Below are 23,199 nucleotides of genomic sequence, written 5' to 3'. Positions count from 1 at the left end.
CAAGTATGCGAAGACGGCAAAATCATGAGCCAGTTGCGGGCATAACCCAGACCTAACCCAGACCTAACCGGTGTTATCCTCTAAAATATTGATCGAAACCAGGTTTAATTGACTGCTTCAGTGTGTTACCACATTACTACGTGATTCAAACACGAAAAAACCCCAGGATCTGGCCAACAAGTATGCGAAGGCGGCAAAATCATGAGCAAGATGCGGGCATAACCCAGACCTAACCCAGACCTAACCGGTGTTATCCTCTGAAATATTGATCAAAACCAGGTTTAATTGACAGCTTCAGTGTGTTACCACATTATTACGTGATTCAAACACGAAAAAAACCCAGGATCTGGCCAACAAGTATGCGAAGAAGGCAAAATCATGAGCCAGATGCGTGCATTTCCCAGACCTAACCCAGACCTAACCGGTGTTATCCTCTAAAATATTGATCGAAACCAGGTTTAATTGACTGCTTCAGTGTATTACCACATTACTACGTGATTCAAACACGAAAAAACCCCAGGATCTGGCCAACAAGTATGCGAAGACAGCAAAATCATGAGCCAGATGCGGGCATAACCCAGACCTAACCCAGACCTAACCGGTGTTATCCTCTAAAATATTGATGGAAACCAGGTTTAATTGACTGCTTCAGTGTATTACCACATTACTACGTGATTCAAACACGAAAAAAACCCAGGATCTGGCCAACAAGTATGCGAAGAAGGCAAAATCATGAGCCAGATGCGGGCATAACCCAGACCTAACCCAGACCTAACCGGTGTTATCCTCTGAAATATTGATCGAAACCAGGTTTAATTGACTGCTTCAGTGTGTTACCACATTACTACGTGATTCAAACACGGAAAATACCCAGGATCTGGCCAACAAGTATGCGAAGAAGGCAAAATCATGAGCCAGATGCGCGCATTTCCCAGACCTAACCCAGACCTAACCGGTGTTATCCTCTAAAATATTGATCGAAACCAGGTTTAATTGACTGCTTCAGTGTATTACCACATTACTACGTGATTCAAACACGAAAAAAACCCAGGATCTGGCCAACAAGTATGCGAAGAAGGCAAAATCATGAGCCAGATGCGGGCATAACCCAGACCTAACCCAGACCTAACCGGTGTTATCCTCTGAAATATTGATCGAAACCAGGTTTAATTGACTGCTTCAGTGTGTTACCACATTACTACGCGTTTCAAACACGGAAAATACCCAGGATCTGGCCAACAAGTATGCGAAGAATGCGAAAGAATAAGCCAGATGCGCGCATTTCCCAGACCCAACCCAGACCTAACCGGTGTTATCCTCTGAAATATTGATCGTAACCAGGTTTAATTGACTGCTTCAGTGTGTGACCACATTACTACGTGATTCAAACACGGAAAAAACCCAGGATCTGGCCAACAAGTTTGCGAAAAAGGCGAAAGCATAAGCCAGATGCGCGCATATCCCAGACCTAACCCAGACCTAACCGGTGTTATCCCCTGAAATATTGATCGATACCAGGTTTAATTGACTGCTTCAGTGTGTCACCACATTACTACGTGATTCAAACACGAAAAAACCCCAGGATCTGGCCAACAAGTATGCGAAGACGGCAAAATCATGAGCCAGATGCGGGCATAACCCAGACCTAACCCAGACCTAACCGGTGTTATCCTCTAAAATATTGATCGAAACCAGGTTTAATTGACTGCTTCAGTGTGTCACCACATTACTACGTGATTCAAACACGGAAAATACCCAGGATCTGGCCAACAAGTATGCGAAGACGGCAAAATCATGAGCCAGATGCGGGCATAACCCAGACCTAGCCCAGACCTAACCGGCGTTATCCTCTAAAATATTGATCGAAACCAGGTTTAATTGACTGCTTCAGTGTGTCACCACATTACTACGTGATTCAAACACGAAAAAACCCCGGGATCTGGCCAACAAGTATGCGAAGACGGCAAAATCATGAGCCAGATGCCGGCATAACCCAGACCTAACCCAGACCTAACCGGTGTCATCCTCTAAAATATTGATCGAAACCAGGTTTAATTGACTGCTTCAGTGTGTCACCACATTACTACGTGATTCAAACACGGAAAATACCCAGGATCTGGCCAACAAGTATGCGAAGAAGGCAAAATCATGAGCCAGATGCGGGCATAACCCAGACCTAACCCAGACCTAACCGGTGTTATCCTCTAAAATATTGATCGAAACCAGGTTTAATTGACAGCTTCAGTGTGTTACCACATTATTACGTGATTCAAACACGAAAAAAACCCAGGATCTGGCCAACAAGTATGCGAAGAAGGCAAAATCATGAGCCAGATGCGTGCATTTCCCAGACCTAACCCAGACCTAACCGGTGTTATCCTCTAAAATATTGATCGAAACCAGGTTTAATTGACAGCTTCAGTGTGTTACCACATTATTACGTGATTCAAACACGAAAAAAACCCAGGATCTGGCCAACAAGTATGCGAAGAAGGCAAAATCATGAGCCAGATGCGTGCATATCCCAGACCTAACCCAGACCTAACCCGTGTTATCCTCTAAAATATTGATGGAAACCAGGTTTAATTGACAGCTTCAGTGTGTTACCACATTATTACGTGATTCAAACACGAAAAAAACCCAGGATCTGGCCAACAAGTATGCGAAGAAGGCAAAATCATGAGCCAGATGCGGGCATAACCCAGACCTAACCCAGACCTAACCGGTGTTATCCTCTAAAATATTGATCGAAACCAGGTTTAATTGACTGCTTCAGTGTGTCACCACACTACTACGTGATTCAAACACGGAAAATACCCAGGATCTGGCCAACAAGTATGCGAAGAAGGCAAAATCATGAGCCAGATTCGGGCATAAACCAGACCTAACCCAGACCTAACCGGTGTTATCCTCTAAAATATTGATCGATACCAGGTTTAATTGACAGCTTCAGTGTGTTACCACATTATTACGTGATTCAAACACGAAAAAAACCCAGGATCTGGCCAACAAGTATGCGAAGAAGGCAAAATCATGAGCCAGATGCGCGCATTTCCCAGACCTAACCCAGACCTAACCGGCGTTATCCTCTAAAATATTGATCGAAACCAGGTTTAATTGACTGCTTCAATGTGGTACCACATTACTGCGTCTTTCAAACACGGAAAATACCCAGGATCTGGCCAACAAGTTTGCGAAAAAGGCGAAAGTATAAGCCATATGCGCGCATATCCCAGACCTAACCCAGACCTAACCAGTGTTATCCTCTGAAATATTGATCGAAACCAGGTTTAATTGACTGCTTCAGTGTGTTACCACATTACTACGTGTTTCAAACACGGAAAATACCCAGGATCTGGCCAACAAGTTTGCGAAAAAGGCAAAATCATGAGCCAGATGCGGGCATAACCCAGACCTAACACAGACCTAACCCGTGTTATCCTCTAAAATATTGATGGAAACCAGGTTTAATTGACTGCTTCAGTGTGTCACCACATTACTACGTGATTCAAACACGAAAAAACCCCGGGATCTGGCCAACAAGTATGCGAAGACGGCAAAATCATGAGCCAGATGCGGGCATAACCCAGACCTAACCCAGACCTAACCCAGACCTAACCGGTGTTATCCTCTAAAATATTGATCGAAACCAGGTTTAATTGACTGCTTCAGTGTGTTACCACATTACTACATGATTCAAACACGAAAAAAACCCAAGATCTGGCCAACAAGTATGCGAAGAAGGCAAAATCATGAGCCAGGTGCGGACATAACCCAGACGAAACCCAGACCTAACCGGTGTTATCCTCTGAAATATTGATCGAAACCAGGTTTAATTGACTGCTTCAGTGTGTTACCACATTACTACGTGATTGATACACGAAAAAAACCCAGGATCTGGCCAACAAGTATGCGAAGAAGGCAAAATCATGAGCCAGATGCGGGCATAACCCAGACCTAACCCAGACCTAACCGGTGTTATCCTCTAAAATATTGATCGAAACCAGGTTTAATTGACTGCTTCAGTGTATTACCACATTACTATGTGATTCAAACACGAAAAAAACCCAGGATCTGGCCAACAAGTATGCGAAGAAGGCAAAATCATGAGCCAGATGCGGGCATAACCCAGACCTAACCCAGACCTAACCGGTGTTATCCTCTGAAATATTGATCGAAACCAGGTTTAATTGACTGCTTCAGTGTGTTACCACATTACTACGTGATTCAAACACGGAAAATACCCAGGATCTGGCCAACAAGTATGCGAAGAAGGCAAAATCATGAGCCAGATGCGGGCATAACCCAGACCTAACCCAGACCTAACCGGTGTTATCCTCTAAAATATTGATCGAAACCAGGTTTAATTGACAGCTTCAGTGTGTTACCACATTATTACGTGATTCAAACACGAAAAAAACCCAGGATCTGGCCAACAAGTATGCGAAGAAGGCAAAATCATGAGCCAGATGCGTGCATTTCCCAGACCTAACCCAGACCTAACCGGTGTTATCCTCTAAAATATTGATCGAAACCAGGTTTAATTGACAGCTTCAGTGTGTTACCACATTATTACGTGATTCAAACACGAAAAAAACCCAGGATCTGGCCAACAAGTATGCGAAGAAGGCAAAATCATGAGCCAGATGCGTGCATATCCCAGACCTAACCCAGACCTAACCGGTGTTATCCTCTAAAATATTGATCGAAACCAGGTTTAATTGACAGCTTCAGTGTGTTACCACATTATTACGTGATTCAAACACGAAAAAAACCCAGGATCTGGCCAACAAGTATGCGAAGAAGGCAAAATCATGAGCCAGATGCGGGCATAACCCAGACCTAACCCAGACCTAACCGGTGTTATCCTCTAAAATATTGATCGAAACCAGGTTTAATTGACAGCTTCAGTGTGTTACCACATTATTACGTGATTCAAACACGAAAAAAACCCAGGATCTGGCCAACAAGTATGCGAAGAAGGTAAAATCATGAGCCAGATGCGTGCATTTCCCAGACCTAACCCAGACCTAACCGGCGTTATCCTCTAAAATATTGATCGAAACCAGGTTTAATTGACTGCTTCAGTGTGTCACCACATTACTACGTGATTCAAACACGAAAAAACGCCAGGATCTGGCCAACAAGTATGCGAAGAAGGCAAAATCATGAGCCAGATGCGGGCATAACCCAGACCTAACCCAGACCTAACCGGTGTTATCCTCTGTAATATTGATCGAAACCAGGTTTAATTGACTGCTTCAGTGTGTCACCACATTACTACATGATTCAAACACGAAAAAAACCCAAGATCTGGCCAACAAGTATGCGAAGAAGGCAAAATCATGAGCCAGATGCGGGCATAACCCAGACCTAACCCAGACCTAACCGGTGTTATCCTCTAAAATATTGATCGAAACCAGGTTTAATTGACAGCTTCAGTGTGTTACCACATTATTACGTGATTCAAACACGAAAAAAACCCAGGATCTGGCCAACAAGTATGCGAAGAAGGTAAAATCATGAGCCAGATGCGTGCATTTCCCAGACCTAACCCAGACCTAACCGGCGTTATCCTCTAAAATATTGATCGAAACCAGGTTTAATTGACTGCTTCAGTGTGTCACCACATTACTACGTGATTCAAACACGAAAAAACGCCAGGATCTGGCCAACAAGTATGCGAAGAAGGCAAAATCATGAGCCAGATACGGGCATAACCCAGACCTAACCCAGACCTAACCGGCGTTATCCTCTAAAATATTGATCGAAACCAGGTTTAATTGACTGCTTCAATGTGGTACCACATTACTGCGGTATTCAAACCCGAAAAAAACCCAGGATCTAGCCAACAAGTTTGCGAAAAAGGCGAAAGTATAAGCCAGATGCGCGCATATCCCAGACCTAACCCAGACCTAACCGGTGTTATCCTCTGTAATATTGATCGAAACCAGGTTTAATTGACTGCTTCAGTGTGTCACCACATTACTACATGATTCAAACACGAAAAAAACCCAAGATCTGGCCAACAAGTATGCGAAGAAGGCAAAATCATGAGCCAGGTGCGGACATAACCCAGACGAAACCCAGACCTAACCGGTGTTATCCTCTGAAATATTGATCGAAACCAGGTTTAATTGACTGCTTCAGTGTGTTACCACATTACTACGTGATTCAAACACGAAAAAAACCCAGGATCTGGCCAACAAGTATGCGAAGAAGGCAAAATCATGAGCCAGATGCGGGCATAACCCAGACCTAACCCAGACCTAACCGGTGTTATCCTCTAAAATATTGATCGAAACCAGGTTTGATTGACAGCTTCAGTGTGTTACCACATTATTACGTGATTCAAACACGAAAAAACCCCAGGATCTGGCCAACAAGTATGCGAAGACGGCAAAATCATGAGCCAGATGCGGGCATGACCCAGACCTAACCCAGACCTAACCGGCGTTATCCTCTAAAATATTGATCGAAACCAGGTTTAATTGACTGCTTCAGTGTGTCACCACATTACTACGTGATTCAAACACGAAAAAACCCCAGGATCTGGCCAACAAGTATGCGAAGAAGGCAAAATCATGAGCCAGATACGGGCATAACCCAGACCTAACCCAGACCTAACCGGCGTTATCCTCTAAAATATTGATCGAAACCAGGTTTAATTGACTGCTTCAATGTGGTACCACATTACTGCGGTATTCAAACCCGAAAAAAACCCAGGATCTAGCCAACAAGTTTGCTAAAAAGGCGAAAGTATAAGCCTGATGCGCGCATATCCCAGACCTAACCCAGACCTAACCGGTGTTATCCTCTGAAATATTGATCGAAACCAGGTTTAATTGACTGCTTCAGTGTGTCACCACATTACTACATGATTCAAACACGAAAAAAACCCAAGATCTGGCCAACAGGTATGCGAAGAAGGCAAAATCATGAGCCAGGTGCGGACATAACCCAGACGAAACCCAGACCTAACCGGTGTTATCCTCTGAAATATTGATCGAAACCAGGTTTAATTGACTGCTTCAGTGTGTTACCACATTACTACGTGATTGAAACACGAAAAAAACCCAGGATCTGGCCAACAAGTATGCGAAGAAGGCAAAATCATGAGCCAGATGCGGGCATAACCCAGACCTAACCCAGACCTAACCGGTGTTATCCTCTGAAATATTGATCGAAACCAGGTTTAATTGACTGCTTCAGTGTGTTACCACATTACTACGTGATTCAAACACGGAAAATACCCAGGATCTGGCCAACAAGTATGCGAAGAAGGCAAGATCATGAGCCAGATGCGGGCATAACCCAGACCTAACCCAGACCTAACCGGCGTTATCCTCTAAAATATTGATCGAAACCAGGTTTAATTGACTGCTTCAGTGTGTTACCACATTATTACGTGATTCAAACACGGAAAATACCCAGGATCTGGCCAACAAGTTTGCGAAAAAGGCGAAAGTATAAGCCATATGCGCGCAAATCCCAGACCTAACCCAGACCTAACCGGTGTTATCCTCTGAAATATTGATCGAAACCAGGTTTAATTGACTGCTTCAGTGTGTTACCACATTACTACATGATTCAAACACGAAAAAATCCCAAGATCTGGCCAACAAGTATGCGAAGATGGCAAAATCATGAGCCAGGTGCGGACATAACCCAGACGAAACCCAGACCTAACCGGTGTTATCCTCTGAAATATTGATCGAAACCAGGTTTAATTGACTGCTTCAGTGTGTTACCACATTACTACATGATTCAAACACGAAAAAATCCCAAGATCTGGCCAACAAGTATGCGAAGATGGCAAAATCATGAGCCAGGTGCGGACATAACCCAGACGAAACCCAGACCTAACCGGTGTTATCCTCTGAAATATTGATCGAAACCAGGTTTAATTGACAGCTTCAGTGTGTTACCACATTATTACGTGATTCAAACACGGAAAATACCCAGGATCTGGCCAACAAGTTTGCGAAAAAGGCGAAAGTATAAGCCATATGCGCGCAAATCCCAGACCTAACCCAGACCTAACCGGTGTTATCCTCTGAAATATTGATCGAAACCAGGTTTAATTGACTGCTTCAGTGTGTTACCACATTACTACATGATTCAAACACGAAAAAATCCCAAGATCTGGCCAACAAGTATGCGAAGATGGCAAAATCATGAGCCAGGTGCGGACATAACCCAGACGAAACCCAGACCTAACCGGTGTTATCCTCTGAAATATTGATCGAAACCAGGTTTAATTGACAGCTTCAGTGTGTTACCACATTATTACGTGATTCAAACACGAAAAAAACCCAGGATCTGGCCAACAAGTATGCGAAGAAGGCAAAATCACGAGCCAGATGCGGGCATAACCCAGACCTCACCCAGACCTAACCGGTTTTATCCTCTAAAATATTGATCGAAACCAGGTTTAATTGACTGCTTCAGTGTGTCACCACATTACTACGTGATTCAAACACGAAAAAACGCCAGGATCTGGCCAACAATTATGCGAAGACGGCAAAATCATGAGCCAGATGCGGGCATAACCCAGACCTAACCCAGACCTAACCGGTGTTATCCTCTAAAATATTGATCGAAACCAGGTTTAATTGACTGCTTCAGTGTGTCACCACATTACTACGTGATTCAAACACGAAAAAACCCCAGGATCTGGCCAACAAGTATGCGAAGACGGCAAAATCATGAGCCAGATGCGGGCATAACCCAGACCTAACCCAGACCTAACCGGTGTTATCCTCTAAAATATTGATCGAAACCAGGTTTAATTGACTGCTTCAGTGTGTTACCACATTACTACGTGATTCAAACACGGAAAATACCCAGGATCTGGCCAACAAGTATGCGAAGACGGCAAAATCATGAGCCAGATGCGGGCATAACCCAGACCTAACCCAGACCTAACCGGTGTTATCCTCTAAAATATTGTTCGAAACCAGGTTTAATTGACAGCTTCAGTGTGTTACCACATTATTACGTGATTCAAACACGAAAAAAACCCAAGATCTGGCCAACAAGTATGCGAAGAAGGCAAAATCATGAGCCAGATGCGGGCATAACCCAGACCTAACCCAGACCTAACCGGTGTTATCCTCTGAAATATTGATCGAAACCAGGTTTAATTGACTGCTTCAGTGTATTACCACATTACTACGTGATTCAAACACGAAAAAACCCCAGGATCTGGCCAACAAGTATGCGAAGACGGCAAAATTATGAGCCAGATGCGGGCATAACCCAGACCTAACCCAGACCTAACCGGCGTTATCCTCTAAAATATTGATCGAAACCAGGTTTAATTGACTGCTTCAGTGTGTCACCACATTACTACGTGATTCAAACACGAAAAAACCCCAGGATCTGGCCAACAAGTATGCGAAGAAGGCAAAATCATGAGCCAGATGCGGGCATAACCCAGACCTAGCCGGCGTTATCCTCTAAAATATTGATCGAAACCAGGTTTAATTGACTGCTTCAGTGTGTCACCACATTACTACGTGATTCAAACACGAAAAAACGCCAGGATCTGGCCAACAAGTATGCGAAGACGGCAAAATCATGAGCCAGATGCGGGCATAACCCAGACCTAACCCAGACCTAACCGGTGTTATCCTCTAAAATATTGATCGAAACCAGGTTTAATTGACTGCTTCAGTGTGTCACCACATTACTACGTGATTCAAACACGAAAAAACCCCAGGATCTGGCCAACAAGTATGCGAAGAAGGCAAAATCATGAGCCAGATACGGGCATAACCCAGACCTAACCCAGACCTAACCGGCGTTATCCTCTAAAATATTGATCGAAACCAGGTTTAATTGACTGCTTCAATGTGGTACCACATTACTGCGGTATTCAAACCCGAAAAAAACCCAGGATCTAGCCAACAAGTTTGCTAAAAAGGCGAAAGTATAAGCCTGATGCGCGCATATCCCAGACCTAACCCAGACCTAACCGGTGTTATCCTCTGAAATATTGATCGAAACCAGGTTTAATTGACTGCTTCAGTGTGTCACCACATTACTACATGATTCAAACACGAAAAAAACCCAAGATCTGGCCAACAGGTATGCGAAGAAGGCAAAATCATGAGCCAGGTGCGGACATAACCCAGACGAAACCCAGACCTAACCGGTGTTATCCTCTGAAATATTGATCGAAACCAGGTTTAATTGACTGCTTCAGTGTGTTACCACATTACTACGTGATTGAAACACGAAAAAAACCCAGGATCTGGCCAACAAGTATGCGAAGAAGGCAAAATCATGAGCCAGATGCGGGCATAACCCAGACCTAACCCAGACCTAACCGGTGTTATCCTCTGAAATATTGATCGAAACCAGGTTTAATTGACTGCTTCAGTGTGTTACCACATTACTACGTGATTCAAACACGGAAAATACCCAGGATCTGGCCAACAAGTATGCGAAGAAGGCAAGATCATGAGCCAGATGCGGGCATAACCCAGACCTAACCCAGACCTAACCGGCGTTATCCTCTAAAATATTGATCGAAACCAGGTTTAATTGACTGCTTCAGTGTGTTACCACATTATTACGTGATTCAAACACGGAAAATACCCAGGATCTGGCCAACAAGTTTGCGAAAAAGGCGAAAGTATAAGCCATATGCGCGCAAATCCCAGACCTAACCCAGACCTAACCGGTGTTATCCTCTGAAATATTGATCGAAACCAGGTTTAATTGACTGCTTCAGTGTGTTACCACATTACTACATGATTCAAACACGAAAAAATCCCAAGATCTGGCCAACAAGTATGCGAAGATGGCAAAATCATGAGCCAGGTGCGGACATAACCCAGACGAAACCCAGACCTAACCGGTGTTATCCTCTGAAATATTGATCGAAACCAGGTTTAATTGACTGCTTCAGTGTGTTACCACATTACTACATGATTCAAACACGAAAAAATCCCAAGATCTGGCCAACAAGTATGCGAAGATGGCAAAATCATGAGCCAGGTGCGGACATAACCCAGACGAAACCCAGACCTAACCGGTGTTATCCTCTGAAATATTGATCGAAACCAGGTTTAATTGACAGCTTCAGTGTGTTACCACATTATTACGTGATTCAAACACGGAAAATACCCAGGATCTGGCCAACAAGTTTGCGAAAAAGGCGAAAGTATAAGCCATATGCGCGCAAATCCCAGACCTAACCCAGACCTAACCGGTGTTATCCTCTGAAATATTGATCGAAACCAGGTTTAATTGACTGCTTCAGTGTGTTACCACATTACTACATGATTCAAACACGAAAAAATCCCAAGATCTGGCCAACAAGTATGCGAAGATGGCAAAATCATGAGCCAGGTGCGGACATAACCCAGACGAAACCCAGACCTAACCGGTGTTATCCTCTGAAATATTGATCGAAACCAGGTTTAATTGACAGCTTCAGTGTGTTACCACATTATTACGTGATTCAAACACGAAAAAAACCCAGGATCTGGCCAACAAGTATGCGAAGAAGGCAAAATCACGAGCCAGATGCGGGCATAACCCAGACCTCACCCAGACCTAACCGGTTTTATCCTCTAAAATATTGATCGAAACCAGGTTTAATTGACTGCTTCAGTGTGTCACCACATTACTACGTGATTCAAACACGAAAAAACGCCAGGATCTGGCCAACAATTATGCGAAGACGGCAAAATCATGAGCCAGATGCGGGCATAACCCAGACCTAACCCAGACCTAACCGGTGTTATCCTCTAAAATATTGATCGAAACCAGGTTTAATTGACTGCTTCAGTGTGTCACCACATTACTACGTGATTCAAACACGAAAAAACCCCAGGGTCTGGCCAACAAGTATGCGAAGACGGCAAAATCATGAGCCAGATGCGGGCATAACCCAGACCTAACCCAGACCTAACCGGTGTTATCCTCTAAAATATTGATCGAAACCAGGTTTAATTGACTGCTTCAGTGTGTTACCACATTACTACGTGATTCAAACACGGAAAATACCCAGGATCTGGCCAACAAGTATGCGAAGACGGCAAAATCATGAGCCAGATGCGGGCATAACCCAGACCTAACCCAGACCTAACCGGTGTTATCCTCTAAAATATTGTTCGAAACCAGGTTTAATTGACAGCTTCAGTGTGTTACCACATTATTACGTGATTCAAACACGAAAAAAACCCAAGATCTGGCCAACAAGTATGCGAAGAAGGCAAAATCATGAGCCAGATGCGGGCATAACCCAGACCTAACCCAGACCTAACCGGTGTTATCCTCTGAAATATTGATCGAAACCAGGTTTAATTGACTGCTTCAGTGTATTACCACATTACTACGTGATTCAAACACGAAAAAACCCCAGGATCTGGCCAACAAGTATGCGAAGACGGCAAAATTATGAGCCAGATGCGGGCATAACCCAGACCTAACCCAGACCTAACCGGCGTTATCCTCTAAAATATTGATCGAAACCAGGTTTAATTGACTGCTTCAGTGTGTCACCACATTACTACGTGATTCAAACACGAAAAAACCCCAGGATCTGGCCAACAAGTATGCGAAGAAGGCAAAATCATGAGCCAGATGCGGGCATAACCCAGACCTAGCCGGCGTTATCCTCTAAAATATTGATCGAAACCAGGTTTAATTGACTGCTTCAGTGTGTCACCACATTACTACGTGATTCAAACACGAAAAAACGCCAGGATCTGGCCAACAAGTATGCGAAGACGGCAAAATCATGAGCCAGATGCGGGCATAACCCAGACCTAACCCAGACCTAACCGGTGTTATCCTCTAAAATATTGATCGAAACCAGGTTTAATTGACTGCTTCAGTGTGTCACCACATTACTACGTGATTCAAACACGAAAAAACCCCAGGATCTGGCCAACAAGTATGCGAAGAAGGCAAAATCATGAGCCAGATACGGGCATAACCCAGACCTAACCCAGACCTAACCGGCGTTATCCTCTAAAATATTGATCGAAACCAGGTTTAATTGACTGCTTCAATGTGGTACCACATTACTGCGGTATTCAAACCCGAAAAAAACCCAGGATCTAGCCAACAAGTTTGCTAAAAAGGCGAAAGTATAAGCCTGATGCGCGCATATCCCAGACCTAACCCAGACCTAACCGGTGTTATCCTCTGAAATATTGATCGAAACCAGGTTTAATTGACTGCTTCAGTGTGTCACCACATTACTACATGATTCAAACACGAAAAAAACCCAAGATCTGGCCAACAGGTATGCGAAGAAGGCAAAATCATGAGCCAGGTGCGGACATAACCCAGACGAAACCCAGACCTAACCGGTGTTATCCTCTGAAATATTGATCGAAACCAGGTTTAATTGACTGCTTCAGTGTGTTACCACATTACTACGTGATTGAAACACGAAAAAAACCCAGGATCTGGCCAACAAGTATGCGAAGAAGGCAAAATCTTGAGCCAGATGCGGGCATAACCCAGACCTAACCCAGACCTAACCGGTGTTATCCTCTGAAATATTGATCGAAACCAGGTTTAATTGACTGCTTCAGTGTGTTACCACATTACTACGTGATTCAAACACGGAAAATACCCAGGATCTGGCCAACAAGTATGCGAAGAAGGCAAGATCATGAGCCAGATGCGGGCATAACCCAGACCTAACCCAGACCTAACCGGTGTTATCCTCTGAAATATTGATCGAAACCAGGTTTAATTGACTGCTTCAGTGTGTTACCACATTACTACATGATTCAAACACGAAAAAATCCCAAGATCTGGCCAACAAGTATGCGAAGATGGCAAAATCATGAGCCAGGTGCGGACATAACCCAGACGAAACCCAGACCTAACCGGTGTTATCCTCTGAAATATTGATCGAAACCAGGTTTAATTGACAGCTTCAGTGTGTTACCACATTATTACGTGATTCAAACACGGAAAATACCCAGGATCTGGCCAACAAGTTTGCGAAAAAGGCGAAAGTATAAGCCATATGCGCGCAAATCCCAGACCTAACCCAGACCTAACCGGTGTTATCCTCTGAAATATTGATCGAAACCAGGTTTAATTGACTGCTTCAGTGTGTTACCACATTACTACATGATTCAAACACGAAAAAATCCCAAGATCTGGCCAACAAGTATGCGAAGATGGCAAAATCATGAGCCAGGTGCGGACATAACCCAGACGAAACCCAGACCTAACCGGTGTTATCCTCTGAAATATTGATCGAAACCAGGTTTAATTGACAGCTTCAGTGTGTTACCACATTATTACGTGATTCAAACACGAAAAAAACCCAGGATCTGGCCAACAAGTATGCGAAGAAGGCAAAATCACGAGCCAGATGCGGGCATAACCCAGACCTCACCCAGACCTAACCGGTTTTATCCTCTAAAATATTGATCGAAACCAGGTTTAATTGACTGCTTCAGTGTGTCACCACATTACTACGTGATTCAAACACGAAAAAACGCCAGGATCTGGCCAACAATTATGCGAAGACGGCAAAATCATGAGCCAGATGCGGGCATAACCCAGACCTAACCCAGACCTAACCGGTGTTATCCTCTAAAATATTGATCGAAACCAGGTTTAATTGACTGCTTCAGTGTGTCACCACATTACTACGTGATTCAAACACGAAAAAACCCCAGGATCTGGCCAACAAGTATGCGAAGACGGCAAAATCATGAGCCAGATGCGGGCATAACCCAGACCTAACCCAGACCTAACCGGTGTTATCCTCTAAAATATTGATCGAAACCAGGTTTAATTGACTGCTTCAGTGTGTTACCACATTACTACGTGATTCAAACACGGAAAATACCCAGGATCTGGCCAACAAGTATGCGAAGACGGCAAAATCATGAGCCAGATGCGGGCATAACCCAGACCTAACCCAGACCTAACCGGTGTTATCCTCTAAAATATTGTTCGAAACCAGGTTTAATTGACAGCTTCAGTGTGTTACCACATTATTACGTGATTCAAACACGAAAAAAACCCAAGATCTGGCCAACAAGTATGCGAAGAAGGCAAAATCATGAGCCAGATGCGGGCATAACCCAGACCTAACCCAGACCTAACCGGTGTTATCCTCTGAAATATTGATCGAAACCAGGTTTAATTGACTGCTTCAGTGTATTACCACATTACTACGTGATTCAAACACGAAAAAACCCCAGGATCTGGCCAACAAGTATGCGAAGACGGCAAAATTATGAGCCAGATGCGGGCATAACCCAGACCTAACCCAGACCTAACCGGCGTTATCCTCTAAAATATTGATCGAAACCAGGTTTAATTGACTGCTTCAGTGTGTCACCACATTACTACGTGATTCAAACACGAAAAAACCCCAGGATCTGGCCAACAAGTATGCGAAGAAGGCAAAATCATGAGCCAGATGCGGGCATAACCCAGACCTAGCCGGCGTTATCCTCTAAAATATTGATCGAAACCAGGTTTAATTGACTGCTTCAGTGTGTCACCACATTACTACGTGATTCAAACACGAAAAAACGCCAGGATCTGGCCAACAAGTATGCGAAGACGGCAAAATCATGAGCCAGATGCGGGCATAACCCAGACCTAACCCAGACCTAACCGGTGTTATCCTCTAAAATATTGATCGAAACCAGGTTTAATTGACTGCTTCAGTGTGTCACCACATTACTACGTGATTCAAACACGAAAAAACCCCAGGATCTGGCCAACAAGTATGCGAAGACGGCAAATTCATGAGCCAGATGCGGGCATAACCCAGACCTAACCCAGACCTAACCGGTGTTATCCTCTGAAATATTGATCGAAACCAGGTTTAATTGACTGCTTCAGTGTGTTACCACATTACTACGTGATTCAAACACGAAAAAAACCCAGGATCTGGCCAACAAGTATGCGAAGAAGGCAAAATCATGAGCCAGATGCGGGCATAACCCAGACCTAACCCAGACCTAACCGGTGTTATCCTCTAAAATATTGATCGAAACCAGGTTTAATTGACTGCTTCAGTGTGTCACCACATTACTACGTGATTCAAACACGAAAAAACCCCAGGATCTGGCCAACAAGTATGCGAAGACGGCAAAATCATGAGCCAGATGCGGGCATAACCCAGACCTAACCCAGACCTAACCGGTGTTATCCTCTAAAATATTGATCGAAACCAGGTTTAATTGACTGCTTCAGTGTGTCACCACATTACTACGTGATTCAAACACGGAAAATACCCAGGATCTGGCCAACAAGTATGCGAAGAAGGCAAAATCATGAGCCAGATGCGGGCATAACCCAGACCTAACCCAGACCTAACCGGTGTTATCCTCTAAAATATTGATCGAAACCAGGTTTAATTGACAGCTTCAGTGTGTTACCACATTATTACGTGATTCAAACACGAAAAAAACCCAGGATCTGGCCAACAAGTATGCGAAGAAGGCAAAATCATGAGCCAGATGCGCGCATTTCCCAGACCTAACCCAGACCTAACCGGTGTTATCCTCTAAAATATTGATCGAAACCAGGTTTAATTGACTGCTTCAGTTTGTTACCACATTACTACGTGATTCAAACCCGAAAAAAACCCAGGATCTAGTAAACATAGTAGTATAGAGGGTGTTCGGCCAGCCCTGAGAAACATTTTAATAGGATATTCTAGAGGCCAAACTAAGACGAAAATCAAGAATACCAATTTGTTGATGGAGGCTTCGTTAAAAAGTTATTAACAATTTGATTCAAAAATTTCAAATCGTTCCAGAAAAATTATTTTCGGCTGCGGAGGTCAATTACAAGCATTTTTAGTGAATAGACATATATTCGAAATCCTACTCAGTTTCGAGAAAAAAATTCGAGTATGTGTTGATATTTTTGTGTTGATATTTTTCGGCGAAAAACAAATTTTTCAAATCGTTCTAAAAAAATTATTTTCGGTTACAGGGGTCAATTACAATCATTTTTGGTCATTACACATACCCCCGAAATCCTACGCACTTTCGAGAAAAAAATTCCTTACCGAAAATCTAATCGGGTGCCTATATTTTTCGATGAAAAAGAAAGATTTCAAATCGTTCTGTGAAAAATTATTTTCAGTTGCGAGGGTCGGTGACAATCATTTTTTATGTATAGACATACCCCCGTAATCTTGCGCATTTTCGAGAAAAAAATTCAGTACGAGCGGAACTTTAAACATTAATAACTTTTTAACAGTGCCTCCATCAACAAATTGGTATTCTTGATTTTCGTCTTATTTTGACCTCTAGAATCCCCCATTAAAATTTTTCCCATGGATGGCCGAACACCCTGTATGTAGGGAACCGTGCAGTTGAAAATTATTAAATCGCGCACGAATTTTTGGCCGAACAGCGAATCGTTCGCTGTCCACGAGCTTGCACGAGCGAAGACGGTTACCGCCGAAAAAGCCGTCAACACGCGGCGAGCGTACGGCCGAACAGCTGATGGGTGAATAACCCAGAAAGCGAGAAAAGACAGCACGGAAGAGAGAAAGATTGAAGAAAAGTACGTAGTAGGTGTGACTGTTTAACGAAATAAATACGAGTGTGCCGATTAACGAACAAACACGGTTCCTGATAATCCCATACATACATACGTACAGTGTTGTTCCAAGTGGAGTTTGAAAAAGATGCTAATAAAAATGTTGCATAGTCATAACCACCTGGTTCAGTTACTACATTCACCCTGTAAAAACAACACAATAATATTATTTATTATTTTCTTTTCACGTTCTTAACTTTATTTTTATTTTTAGTTTGAGTTTTACATTTCTCCTTCTCTTCGTCTTGCTTTTCTTTCTCCTTTTCCTTTTCATTTTTCTGTTTTTCTTTCTTTTTTCAATAGCTTTTCTTCTTTTAATTTCTCGGCTTGTTTTTTTCTTTTCTAATCGTTCTTCTTTCATTCTTTGTTTTTCTTTTTCCTGGTTATCAATTGCTTCTATTTTTTCAAGCTGAGTCTATTTCCATGTCTTTGATGTAACTTTGATTGCACACACCTTTCTATATTTCTTTTCTTTTCTTTTCTTTTCTTTGTTGTTTTTTCAATTTTTTGATAATGTTGATAATGTTTATCCAGAATAGATTCTGAAGAATCTTTGTCTTTACGAGAAAATAAGTAAAGTAACGTTGTAGAATTAATGTAGTTTGATTTCAGTACCATCGGAAACAAAACAATTCCCATTAGAAAAAAGTAAAAGCATCATTGTCATGAAATATTAAAGTTAATTAATGATCAGTATATCATATATTAGTTTCTTCAAGCGAAACGTTGTTAAATTAGTCTTATACACTGGTATTGGTTTTACTGTTACTATGAACTGCACTGCGTTGAACATCAGCAGTGCTTTCTCTCTGCGAGTTGTGTCTTGTGTTGTGTCTTAGTTGTGTCCCGATTGTATTTTAATATTTTCTATATAGAAAAGAAAATTGTTCCCCTCTCAGATCATCTGGAATATGCTCTTGAATGCTATGTAAAACTACCTATATTGCTGTCATTGATGTCAGTTTCATCTGGCGACATGAATTCTAATTTATTTTCTTCTTTCTGAAATACGTTTTGTCTAGTAAATTGTATTTGAGTTAAACGGTCATAGGCCACCACAAGCTTTAAAAGCATTTCCTTCTTCATGGAATTTATATATGGTATGATATATATATTGGTGCGAAATTCACCTTCGTAATGGGTTTAGTCTACCTACGTACTTTGTCTATGTTCCTGTACTACCTTTCGCCATGCAACTTTTAATCGTCTAAATATTCCTACATCGCATGGCTGGAAAATATGAGTTGCATTAGGTAATATACAAAAAAGTAAAATGAGTTTACTCAAAACAAAAATTATGTAAATTGAAATTTATGCAGGACCTGCGACCATCTAATAATACCAGTATAGGAAAGGTGACTCCATTCTCAACCATTTATGGGCTACACACAATATATGTATTAGTGTGGGGGGATTGAAATGAATTCGGTCAAGGTGTAATTTCATTAATATTGATTTAATATATACAGGGTGTTTGGCCACCCCTGGGAAAAATTTTAATGGGAGATTCTAGAAGCCAAAATAAGACGAAAATTAAGAATATCAATTTTTCGACTGAGGTTTCGTTAAAAAGTAGTTATTAATAACATTAAATAAAAAAATTTCAAATCGTTCTGAAAAAATTATTTTTGGTCGCGGAGGTCAGTTAGAATCGTACCCCCGAAATCCTACTCAGTTTCGACAAAAAAAATTCAAGTAAAAAAGAATTTCGAATCGTCTTGGAAGAATTAGTTTTCGTTGCAGGGGTCAGTTACAAGCATTTTTTTTTTTGGTCGACAGCCGGATTGAACGATTTTAATGTTTCAAACAGCAACACAACGCATATTTTAATGGAGAATATGTAGAGATGTTGGAAAAGTTGTTCCTTGACCCCGTAAAGTGAGAAAAATCCCATATAACTGGTCAAATTTTCAAACAGCCCCCGCAACTCCTACTGATATAGTGAATAGTGAATATATTCCAATGAAACGTTTTTTTTCGCGAGTAGAGCTCATGGGTACCTACACAAAGAGTATTATTAAACAACTATTTTACAAACTGAATAAAAATCAGAAAGGAATTTTTAAGAAAAATCGACAGACAGTGCCTAAATTTTTCGACGAAAGAAAAAGAAAATTTCAAATCGTTCTGAAAAAATTACTTTCGGTTTCGGGGGTCAATTACAATTATTTTCGGTGAATAGACATACCACATACGAAATCCTGCGCATTTTCGAGAAAAAAATTCGAAAGTAAGAGCGGAACTTTAAACGTCAATAACTTGTGTAGTATCGTATTACTCCATCAACAAATTGGTATTCTTGATTTTCATCCTACTTTAACCTCTAGAATCTCCCATTACAATTTCTCCCAGGGGATTCTAGAGACCAAAGTAAGACGAAAATCAAGAATACCAATTTGTTAATGGAGGCTTTATTAAAAAGTTATTAACGTTTAAAGTTCCGCCCGTACTGAATTTCTTTCTCGAAAATGCGCATGATTAGGGGGGTATGACGATTCACCCAAAATGGTTGTAAGTAACCCCCGCAACCGATAACAATTTTTCCAAAACGATTTGAAATTTTTCTTTTCCATCGAAAAAATTTCACACATTCTCGAATTTTTATCTCGAAAGTGGGTAAGATTTCGGAGGTATGTGTATTCACCAAAAATGATTGCAATTGACCCCCGCAACCGATAACAATTTTTCCAGAACGATTTGAAATTTTTGAGTTTAATTGTTAATAACTTTTCAACGTAGCCTCTATCAACAAATTGGTATTCTTGATTTTCGTCTGTATTTTCGTATTTTGGCATCTAGAATCCCCCATTAAAATTTTTCCCAGGGGTGGCCGAACACCCTGTACATATGTGTTCCCCGAGCAGGAAAACGACTTTTCGCTAAAATCATGAAAGTAAAAATTCTGTCCAAATGAGGAGTAGGAGTGATTTTCTAAGTAATTTTTATGTAAAAGTATAGATTGAGAAAGTGGCACGTGAGGAACGTACGTAACCTAGATCGATGCACGTGTTTTACTGCACCGGGCACGAACGTACGACGATTTACACACACACAGTCAATATCGCCGGTTTTTACAAAAGGTAAAGTCTTAAGTAAACATTTTGTTTTATAATTTTCTATTAAAGCCTCTGTAAGTTTTATCGCTTTTGCATTCTTGCAACTTAATTTAATTGGTTGTTTTTTGGAAAACAGATAAAACTATAAAAAGAATAAAAAACGGTTTTTACGAGTCCTGTACCTATGTTTAGTTCAGAATTTCGAATTCAGCGGTAAAAGTATGTAAATCTATATTATCCAATACACAGGACATAAAGGTAAGAGGAATGGATATTTTTACCAATATATTCATATTCTTAAATATCTGAATATTCTTCCTACTTGACCGACTTACTTTATAAATATATTTTTTAGGGACACGTGTCGTTCGGTTGAAGGAAACAGGATATCTATACAGTGTATAGGTATTCAAAAACCCTTGGGAAAAATTTTAGACTTTGTTGAAAAGTTATGGAACATTAATTATATTCCTAGCAAACGGCCCGTTCACGGATCGGGGTGAGTTATACATTATTCGATTCGCCTAATTCAGTACATTATTGATATGCATTTCTATGCATCTGTGGAAATTCGTTATTTTTTTATAAACTGTTACTGTTATTGTTAGAAATATGACTTAAAATTCGTTAGTTTCTTTAGTGTTTAGGAGTGTGTGTGTGTGTTTGTGAGAGAAGCACACGTCGAGGAATGTTCTTTTAGTTTTTAAGTTTTCTTTTCACAATGGAAAATAAGTGTGTTTGTTTTGTAACAAGATTCATTATAATAAATAATATAAACAGTATTTTAACATGGTAGCAGAGGTCCGTGGTTTGTTCGTTAACAGTAAAGAAAAGAAATTTAGTTGTGAAAGGAAGATAACCTAAGTTTGAAGCATGGCAAGTGAAAAAAAGGACGATTTCATGTTACAAATATTTTATGGAACTGGAAATTCAGGCTAAATTTATTTTTAGAAATGAAAGACTGTAACGAGGTTATTCTACATGATGAAAGACCGGCTGAAATAAGAGTCGAAGATTGGAATAAAAAAGGAAATTAAAGCAAAAAGTTACATCGTAAACAGTATTTCAAACACTCAGTTAGAATTAATAATTTCAGAAACGACTGCGAAAAATATGATTGCAAAGCTTGACGAAATTTATCTAGTTAAAAACAGTGCAGTAAAGCTATTGTGTAAAAGAAGATTGTTAGAATTAAAAATGAAAGAAGGTGAAAATCCAAGTGACTTCTTTAACGAATTTGAAACGCATATAAATAGGCTCAAAAATACTGGTGAGACTGTGAATGAAGAGGATAAATTGAATTATCTGTTATTAACGTTAACTTCTCACGTATTGTTGATATTATTGATGCACTGCCAACGAAGGAGAAAACAGTTGAGTATGTAAAATCTAAATTACTGTTAGAGTATCAAAAGAGAAACGGTAAAAGTTACTACTTTGAGTACAGCAGAAATTACACTCGCACGTTTAGTTCAAATTTAACTAAAAATCCTAGAGGTCATAGGTTTCGACACGTACAACGCAATCAGAACAAGTATCTCAATTCAAAGGATAATCAGCATAGCAGTGCAACGACTACTGAAGCGGTATGTTAAGTCAGTGTAATAAGTCAGGGCACATCCAACGTTACTGCCCAGAAAACTTTAATAATTATTACAAAATGCAACCTTTTCAAACATATACAAAATAGACACGATAGAAAAGTGGCTGGAAATTCGAGTCTAGATGACAGTAGAAATTACAATTCATTCAAGGTTGAAGTAATGAAAAGTAGCAAAATAGAAGAAGTAGAAATATTAAATGGCTACTAGATAGTGGTTGCTCAGATCACATAATAAACACAGATGAGTACTTTTATGAATCCAAAAATCTACAAAACCCGGTTGATATTAAAGTTGGTGATGGTTTTAAACTAATATCTGGAAAAATTGGTAATGTAATGATTAACATTAATGATAAGTCGGAGGAAATAAAGATTAAAAATGTATATACTATGTACCAGAAATGAAACAAAACTTACTAAGTGTCTCTTGTATTTGTAAATCAAAACAATTAAAAATAATGTTTGAGAAAGACAATGAATTACAATAAAATTTGTAATTCGAAAGAAAAACTCATTGCTATTGCTGTTAAAAGAAATAAACTCTTTGAATTAAATGGAGAAGTTGCCAGACTTGAGAATAAGAAAACAAGTACGTACACTAGTTCAATGGGAATTTCAAATATAGAAAAATGGCATAGATATATACTTTGTCACACAAATTTTAGAGATTTAAAATATTTGTGTGAAGCTCAGCTGCTAAATGGAACACCGGTGAAACTCGAAAACGAATTTATAAAATGCGAAGTTTGTCCGGAGAATAAAATGACAAATTTGAAATTTAAAAACAAACGTACAAGAGCAAATGATTTGTTACAAATAGTCCATACAGATGTCCATGGTCCAATAACTCAGACAGGTCATAATGGTGAGAAATACTTTGTGTCTTTTATAGATGATTTCAGTAAAATTGCTGTTGTGTATTGCATAAAACAAAAAAGTGATGTTTTTTATTGCTTCATTAGGTATATTAGG

Source organism: Colletes latitarsis, chromosome 9 (genome assembly GCF_051014445.1).
Source record: "Colletes latitarsis isolate SP2378_abdomen chromosome 9, iyColLati1, whole genome shotgun sequence".
NCBI lineage: Eukaryota > Metazoa > Arthropoda > Insecta > Hymenoptera > Colletidae > Colletes > Colletes latitarsis.
Note: the sequence above shows the minus strand (reverse complement) of the source record.